Source organism: Solea solea, chromosome 5 (genome assembly GCF_958295425.1).
Source record: "Solea solea chromosome 5, fSolSol10.1, whole genome shotgun sequence".
NCBI lineage: Eukaryota > Metazoa > Chordata > Actinopteri > Pleuronectiformes > Soleidae > Solea > Solea solea.
In genome coordinates, this window is record NC_081138.1 from 28,357,930 (window position 1) to 28,367,901 (window position 9,972).

Below are 9,972 nucleotides of genomic sequence, written 5' to 3' on the forward strand. Positions count from 1 at the left end.
GCCATTGGCGCTCTCTTACGTAACGCCACTCGCTCATTGTTCTGAGAGAGACAGCGGACAGTGTCTCCGCTAGTGATCACGACCCGCCTAGTCTACGTCCATCCAGGAAGACATTTAACCTAAATATCAACTTCATTTCTTTCTTGCACAGAATTCAAGCACTTTCAATGACCCATGTCTTCAAATTCGCAAACTTTCAAGGACTTCAAATAACCGTGGGAACCACGAGTTCAATGCTGAAACTGAAGTGACATTTCAGTCCGTTTTCATTGGACTTATTCACATTAACAACACAGTTATCCGCCTAATTTAACGTGCAAAATGTTAATCTACATAAAAACTGTGACGCTGGACCTTGTTACGTAACCCTCCATTTTAGCTGCCAACCTCTCACGGGAGCTCATGTCAACAACGGCGGAAAACATTTAGTCAAATATGGAGAGTGAAAAGGAAAAAAGGGTTTTCATCTCAGTGATCTACACATTCAGGGGGAGGAGGAGGCCATTAAGAGTGCTGCTCCTGCCTTTGTGCAGGCAGTTGATGCAGCCTTTTGGATGTTCGGCTGGAAGGCTTTGTGGCTCATTGCTGCCGTCAGAATGTTGACACAAGTGCTCCTTCATTTGCTTTCAACAGGACCTCCTGAAAACTCACACCTCCTAGCAACCCAGCGCTCTGTCTCTCCCTCCCACACACACACACACACACACACAAGGGAAACATTCTCCCCTCTGGGTGTACTGACGGGGGCTGGGGTGTGATTTGGTTGGGAATGGAGAAAGAACAAAGAAGCGCCTCTTGCTATTCTGATTGTACGTCCCATCCTCTCAATTTATCGGACGGTCTTATTTGAATTAGTGGAGGCAAATCAAACAGAGCCAGTGAGTCAGTAGCCGTTTTCATTCATTTGTCCGTCCGCCTGGCCACACTTAGTCTCATTACTAGCGCCGAGTGTTCCCTGACAAAAAGCATGTGTTTGTGCCGTCATACCATGTGTGTGTCTGTGTGTGTGCGCCACACACCCCAAGATTTAAGAGGAACACAACAAGGTTACTCATCGAGAAGCGGGGAGATGAAAGTAAACAGCTTAAATTGAAAGTAGATTTAAATGAAAGAGCGACAGAAAATACAGACACAAAAAAAACCCCCCACACATGCACACTGTGCAAATGATCTGATCCGATCCTCTGCTTTTTCACCGGCTTTCTCTGCAGCGTCTCTTCAGAAACTTCAAGATGGTGATTAGACTGAAAATCATCCATCATCAGCACTCTGTCCTCTCTTTCTGAAAAAAAAAAAAAGGCTAGAGATGAAACCAGCAATTACATTAACTAACAAGTCTTGTTCATAATAAGGTGCTTAAAGGGATCCTTTTGTGTGTTGTACAAAGTAACGTGTGCCCTCTCACCCTCCCCTCTGTCTCCCTCTCTCTCTCTCTGATGTATTAAAATCTGACTCAATTTTCCCAGTAATGCTGTATTTGAAACAAGAATTAAATGACAGGGAAGAAGCAGATATTTGTCTCTATAATGATTGATTTAAAAAAAAGTTTTCGCAGTACAGGCTGCACACTCCAGAAGAGCCATCAAAATCTAATCCATTTGCCCACTGCCCATTGACAGCTGATTAATGGCCTCTACTGGTTTCGAAAATTGATTTAAGAGGCAGACACGCAAGAGCGGGAGGGAGAGAAGAAGAAAAAACTAAAAATGAAATATGGGGCCTGGAAGTGCAGTCAGAAAGGTTCAGGAGTAAATAACGATATTTGAATGGTGGATAAACTATAAACAAAAGCAGCTTAATGAGAGGAAAGAAAGCACGGCACATTAACGGGGGACTCGCTCTGAAATGCAGCTCGACAGTCAGCCGCAGTGACACCACAGGGAAACAGTAGATAGAGATGGGAAGAAGGAGAGAATTACAGCGATGTTAATTCATCAGTATATTACATAATGACCGGGATGATTCTCCTGCGGTGAATGGCTGCTGCGTTCTCAGATAACCTCTATAAAAAATACACCAGAGCCCTTTATGTGCACTGCCGTCTGCATTTTATCACGAGACGTAGTTCAATGAAGAGGAATATTCTGCTGGAAAAGTGGATGAAAATAATTACGGAAACAACGTTCAGACCAAGAGGCAACGCGTCAGATTATGGAAAGACATCCAGAAATAACCGGAGTAAAAATAGAACAGTGATGCCGTCTTGCACTTCAAACACAGTCGTTTGCAGTTGCTATATAAACAAATGATGTGTATCACAACAATAATGAACTTACCGTCTTCTGCTTCAGCTTTTGAAAGACTATTTTTTTTATTAAAAGTGAGTTGCATATACATACATGCTTAACATGTCATTAAAGAGGACAAGTTGTTGTTTGTCTAATAAAACTGGGCTTTTATACGTTTAGTCCAACTGCCACAGTTGCCACCCAAAGCTAATATCTGGGGAAAAAACAGCCAGAACATGGAAGAAAAAGTCAACAGCTGCCTAAACATGGAGAAATTCAGCATGGTTTATTTGTTGGACTGATGAGGAGACTTAGTTTACGCTCTGTCAGCTTTAATAATTTAATAATTGACAGTTCACGGACGGTAGGAAGACTGCTTGCTAACAATTAGCTGCTAGCTAAACTGGAAACTACCTAATTAGTAACTAGCTAAAAGATGCTTTGTCACCCTGCTAGCTTCACAGAGGTGAACACTTCATTCAATAACTGACTGAGACAGACTTGAAATGTTCATTTAACTTCAGTTTAAGTTCAATTAAATTAAAATTTGAGTAGCCAGTTGTTGCCAATGCTGTATAATCACCTTATGTGACGTCGTACCAGTGCAACGACATCGGACGCGACTTTCTGCTGAGCCGCGTCCGATGTCGTTGCACCGGTAACCTAGCACAACTACTCTCTCTCAGATCTTGATTGACATTGAGCTGAAGGGTTATTATAGAATTATAACTTTTTATAATAAAAAAAATTAAATTGGCTGTCATGATTATTCTGACTTAACATAGAATATTGTTTTTTTGATTCCAAAATATAAAGCTAAGCAACTAAATCAGTGAGTTGTATAGAGAAGTGATTTCCAAAGACTGGGTGGTCCCAGTCTTTGGAAAATATTTTGTGGTCCTCAAGTGACCTTTTAGTTAAGATTTATGTGTACGTTCAAAATAACATGCATACAATTAATTACTAAAGAGCTACTGGAAATGATCTGGTTGCCAATTCAAAATAATATGAAATCGGTCACTACATTATGCCCAAATTTTTATTTTTATTTTTAAAAAAGAGATTGTGCCATAGAGGTGTGAGAGCCATTCTCCCTCAACCTGTCAGTACAGGCTGATCTGTGGGAGACGAGAGAGATAGTAATTATGTTTATGTGGACGGCAGCATAATAACACGATAGGCTGAATAAGACAGTGCTATGTAAACAACATTTTATTTCTACCTTAAACAGAACAGGGTCAGCTGTGGGTCATTCTGTTACATTATGCAGACACGTCTATGTGTTAGATTACAATGTCTTAATCAGGATTAAGTCAATAGCCGGGAATCGTTGAGAGTGTTTTTTGTTTTCCAGCTGCTGCTCCAGTGCCTGCATGTGCTCACCAGAGTCAAAAGTGTGTTATGGAGGAGAGGTGGTTAAGTAGAACAAGTTGAAGCAGGCTGATCAATTGCACATTCCCTGACTCGGGGAGTAAACACCTGAGAATAAAGTCTATTTTCTCGGAGGATATCGTGAGATCAGGGTAGGGGTTGAACACAACAGCGTGTCCACCTGAATATGTAGCTATAGAACCCTCAGCTTGCTTTATCCATGTTGAATAAACATTATTTCTTCTCTTTCTTCTTTCTTTGTATTTTTCCACTCTCTGTGTTCACCCCACTATGAAGCTCAACCCAGGCTTTTATACAGTGTGGGTGTTCTGAGAGCTTTGTTGGTAAACCAGAGGATTATCCCAATTGCTTTATGACTAAAGTGTAGCCTGCTATTATGGTGCTTTGTCATTGGGAAAACACATCTTCCCAGTCACGCACCCTGAGAGACACACACACACACACACACACACGCCCTCTCCCTGAGGGGTTGGCGTGAACTACACATCGCAGCTGATTGACCCTCATCACCTGCAAAACCCAGAGCCTGGGAAAGCCCCCCCATGCACAACTACTGTAGATACTAATGCATATAAATAGCCAGTGGTGTATAAACCTCACCTCAGGCAAAGAGTTTGGCTGAATGAGCGGGGGGGGCTGTAATAATGATAAAACGCTTGCACCATCTGCAGCAATATTGCTTTTCAGAACAAAGACCTCTTTTAACTACTGTTTTGATAAGAATTATAAGAAATTACAGACATAAATTACCGATCAAAGCAGAACTCCACAAAGACGGGACATGAATTACAGAAAAAAAAAGTAGTTCCATCCATGTTGCATGGATGAGATTATGTGGGGCAGCACTAAATGCAGCAGTCTGCCTTTGTTAGCAGGCTTAATTGAACATAGCTTGGATCTGACACTGGCTAAGAACATAAAGTTAGCTCCCTCCTGCATAAGTGCCAGAACAAATTAATTCTACCAGCAGATCAATGGGCTTATAGTCTATACACGTCAAAACAGAGCAGCTGCCTACTTTTGTTTTTGCCTTTACCCCACAGTCAACCCTCAAACCAAGGCCAATAAATTAGGGATGAGCCAATTAGGCATGGGCTGATAACCGGTTTCAAGTATAGCACTGTATAAGAAAGTCAAAGTATCAAAGCCACTCAATTTTTCTGTCAAACTGTGCCTAAGCTATGAGCTGTTTTTAATGACTCATCAAAAACAGGGTGCAGGAACCTCTAAGGTTGTGTGCAGCAATGGAAAAATCAACGACTTTCCCTCTGGGTTGAAGGCAGCAGTGAGTCAGCTGTGTTTTTGACGCTATGACGGTCAAAGGAGGTGACGTTTTAGAGCAGTGTTAACAATACAAGGTGTGGGGATCGCCAAAGACACCAAAACCCCACGATATTTAAGTCACGATACAAAATAGCCCTAATATTTAATTGTACATGATTACAGCTGCCGGTGTCAGTGTTACACAAGTGATTGTTGATGGCGTTGTGTGTGAATTACTGTATTTGAAGTTACGGTAGATCGCACTCAGTGTTCAGGTTTTTCCGTCATGGTAGAAAAAGATCCATCAATGACGGAGAATTCTTGGTTAACGTGAAAAAATCTCATAGCAGCTGATGTCAGAAGCCAATAGAATACAAACATCTCAGTATTGGTATCTATGGTAACCTATCCCCGACAAGCGGGAATCTATTGGATGCTACCAGCTGTCGATCACACTGGTGTCAAAACTGACACCAACCAGTTCTATTAAAAAGGAGATGAATGAGACCATTAGCTTCCTCAGGGAAAAAAAGGTTTTCTGACATTAGTAATCAAGTGAGAAGCAGAAGCTAATTTTCTAAGACTTCTTTATGCTATCAATTTAGCCCTGGTGGCTAAATGCTAATTCCATCCTACTTACTAGGTTTGAGTTTTCTAAACATCTTGAATCATGGATACAGTCTATCATTAAAGCTAAATGCATCAACTAAAATGTCTTATTAACAGCTAAGTTGTTTATAAAGAGTACATTGGACTGATATTAGTATGGGTAGATATTCAAGGCGAGGATATCGGTATCGTATTGGACAAGCCATCCCTGCCGATGTAGACACTCCTCTCTTCTTTTCCATATAGATACAAACACAAACATAACCCTGTTGCCCTGTACAGAGTCCAGATCAATACATCATGTAAGAACTCTCTTACTGTTTCCATTCTGATCGAACTGCATCTCTTTTTAGCCTCAGAGAGCAAAGGGATTGATAGAGGGTATAGCTCGAGGGAAAAACAGGAGTGAGGAAAGAGAGAGAGTGGAAAGAAGATGGCATTAAAAAAAAAAAAAAAAGAGTAAAAGACCCAAGTGCCAAGATGTTGCACAACAACCCCTAGTCTTTCCAACAGGCAGAATTATCATTCAGGGCAAAAAACACATCAGCAACGATCCAATGCTCTGAAATCACAAGATACAGCTTAGCACCACCCCCATCCTTTACAGCACATACCCACACATACACTAATGGAGGATTCCAGTCATTTTCATCTCTGAATATATCAAAAGACGATGACATTGCGTAACGTGTGTGGGGAACGTGTAGCCCGACCCTTAAAGCTCCAGGGAGTAACTTCTGTTGCCAAAACACGGCTAACCTCAAGCTCTGGCTGCTCGTCTGTGCTAACGTTAGACGTTAAACTGAAGTCGGACTTGGCGATTGTGTTCCTTCATCGGGGGGAAATGTGATTCAGTTGCGCTCTGCGTTAGCGTGGTTACCACTGAACATATTTTGAAGATATACTCGCATGCACCTTTACGACCCTAGTGTAGAAGCGGTGTGTTTAAGTTCGTCACAGCATCTTTTCTGTTATGTCAGTGAAGTCCAAAGTGTATGACCCAGTTTTGTTGTTCAGCATTTAGCTAAGGGATGCACGATATTGGACTTGGATCCGATATACCAATAGATCGCAGTGCAGGGAGATTGGCACAGCGACCGTCATGTGCAGGATAAATTGGTAAAAGATGGACAAATGGATAAAATAAATGTAAAAAAGGGCACCAGCATTAAAGTTTATTGGATACCTCTGTCTTATTGGACTGATTTTTCTGCCCTTGAGTCCTTATCTGAGCTATTCTAACACGGTGGACCTTTAAGATAAAGATAAACCTACAATGGCAAAAGTTAGAGAAAGCTCTTATGCTCAGTTTCCCATAACTACAACCCCTAAATCGAATCATTTCTTCACTGGACTGTAGAAAATTTCATCCAAATTCATCCCTTACCTTAAGGTTAAAATGAAAAAACCCTCATTGAAAGGTAAAAAAAAAGCCATAATCTCTTCATTGTTCAATTTGTTTTCCACCTACTATTGTGTCAACTACACTGAGAAAGTCAAGTTTGTGTGCTGCTAAACATGAAAAAACTAATTTCTTATTGAAACCTAGTGGTAGGGTATGGACCAGAGAAAAACCCTTAACGCTTTGGTGCTAATCTGATTGTGGTGGTGGACAGAGGACAGGAGGACACTTTTGTGTATTTCTCCCATAAATAGTTGTAGATCCAGAGTATGTACTCTTTGCCACTCTAACATTTACCTTTGTGTTATTTTCATGATTAAATCTCACTCTCATCCTGTGATTTCCATACACCGTCTGTGGTACCAATAAAAGTGAGCCATTTATTCTATTTAAAAAACTATAAGTTAAGTTTCCAAATAGAGCCGTAGTTTTTAAACTCGCTGGAGTAAACAGTTAATTTGTCTGGGACGACTCTCAAATGTGGACTGGCACATTGTCAGCGCACCGGGAGCATTCATTGATTGAGTCAAAATTACAGCAACCACTTTCATGATAATGAGAAACATGAGCCAGTGCAATTATACTGTAGCTATTTTATGTATTTTTAATTGTTTTTAGGCAACAATGGCAGTCTGCAGAGGAATACACGATCAAGCTCTGGCTCTTTAAGCAATATTTGGTAATGAGATCTTTTCATTGCTGATTTAACAGTTTTGTGGGATTTGTTGAAAACAAAGAAAGGATCATGTAACACATTCAACATCATCTAAAATTGGGACTTTTGAAAAATGCTTTGGACGAAAAGCAAATCTACAAATCTGGTGTAACTTTTGGTGATTTTTTTTTCGTTGATGTCATTATTCTGCCACAGTTTGGTTTTCATGAAAATAATCAATCCAGGATTCCCAAACCTTGGTTGACTTCAAATAAAAGGACTTTCCAGGACCAATTCCCTCATATTCAAGGACCAAATGTGCTGACACAAGTTAAGATGGGAGGGCAGCTTGTAAGAGCTGCTTCGCCCATGGTCAAAGTCAGTCAGTACACAAAATTCAAGCACATTCAATGACCCATATCTATTTAGAGCGATTTTCGAAAACTTTGAAGGGCCTTGCAATATTTTTTTTTTCCCAAATCCACAAACCTTTAAGGATTTCAAGGACCCATGGGAACCCTTTCAAATCTAAAAATGTTCCGTTTGCTGCATACTTCATCATTTCAAGAAATGTCTTCATCCACACGAAACCCCCGGCCAAAATGACTCTAAACGCTGCCAGGCCTGTACATGGCACCATAATGCTGCTACACCTTCATTTTAGTTTTTAATTCTTTATTTGAAGTATACATTATTATAAATGTATACAATCACAGGAACAGAGACGGAATGAACCAAGGAAAATAAATAAAAGTTATCATAAAGCAAACAAACTAAACAATCTCCAAACTCAAGAGTAGGAAGACGACAACAAGGACAAACGTTAGCGACAGAGTTTGGGACGAAGACATCTTAGTCTTAGAGATTTTCCAACTCTGGGACTACATTAAAAAAATAGTTTTTTGTGGATAGAAAGCCAATAATAAAAAAAACTTAAGTGGATTCACTCCTGAACTCCTAATAATTTGAATTGTTTATGTTCAAAAGTTGCATACTACAGCTTTAATTCAGCCCTGGTGAAACTACGGCCACCATTATCGTTCTGCGACGCAAAAACTTTCCTCAGCCTTTAACTTTCCTTTCAGACACACTCTAGCCCCAAACCCAAATCAGCGGTGCACAAGTGTGCCCAGTTTGAACAACTACATCCTTTCACAACACCAAATTTCATGTTAAACCCTTCGTGCATCAAGTGCTTTACAAAAAAAAAAAAAAAATCCAGATTACGTGAAGGAAATGGCCAAGAACCTTTAGTCCCCCGTCAGTCCGTCCTTTTGAGCACGGCTCTTACGGCACCTGCTAGTCAGAGAGGGCTTTGCTTCGCCACTGCGCCTCTGCATGATGTGCAAAGTTAAAAGGCTGTCGTCTGGCCTCGGGAGCACTTCAGAAAAAGCCCAAAGCTGTGAGAGCTGCTGCAGAATAAGTGACAGACACACATAGGGGGTCAATGGCTTCTGTGTGAGTGCGCGCGCTGCGTACATGTGTGTTGTTGTGTCGGTGTATGTGGGTTTTTCCATGGGACTGTGTTTGTATGTATGTATGTGTGTGTGGGTGTGTGCTGGGGAAGGGGAGGCCTATTAAAAAGCTGCCTGAGGAGAGGGCTTTCAGTTGGGAATCTGTGGGGGGGCAGAGAGGATGGCAGGACCATTGTGTGTCAAAGCTCCATCCTGAGAGCTGGAATTAGAGCCTTTCTCCTCTGCTCTGCTGGAAGACTCTGTACCACCACCGACCCCGTGTTTAATTAGAGCTGCTCTGGAGAGAGACACAGCCGAGGGAGAAGAAGAGATGGAAAAACATGAGTGATGAGGATAAGGAGACAAAATGAAAAGAAAACATAATCATTGGAGGGAAAGACGGGGGAATGAGAGGGAGGAAGAGAGAGAACTGGATTCACACAGTCTGGCGATGCTGTGAAAGTCTGATTGGAAATGTAATGAGGTGAATGATAACAGCGTGATGTGAAATATGGTGAAGGTTAACCCTGGTGGTGTCAGGAGGATCGCTGTAGGTCTCCGGGTGTGTTCCACTTTCACCATTTTCAAATCAAAACCACAATCTGAAAGTAGCAAATCACAAAGCCTGCGATTTAATCATTCAGTTATCCATCCATCCATCCATCCATCCATCCATCCATCTATCTATATATATATATATATATATATATATGCATATAGTCGTCTGTTGACTTCAGTTTGTTTCCACTCTTTCTGAACGTGTCACAGAAACAACGAGGGCCTGGCATCCACTTTGTGGAGTCCAATCAAATTAGGTAAACAAACATTAATGGATGATAATGAATATGAGCATTATCTCCAAAATAGAGTGGCCATTAATATTGATGACTGCTTTTATCCGGAGGCATCGCGACCCAAACGTGCATCAATATTTGTCAACTCAAGTGAGTGCAAGAAAGCATATTTATC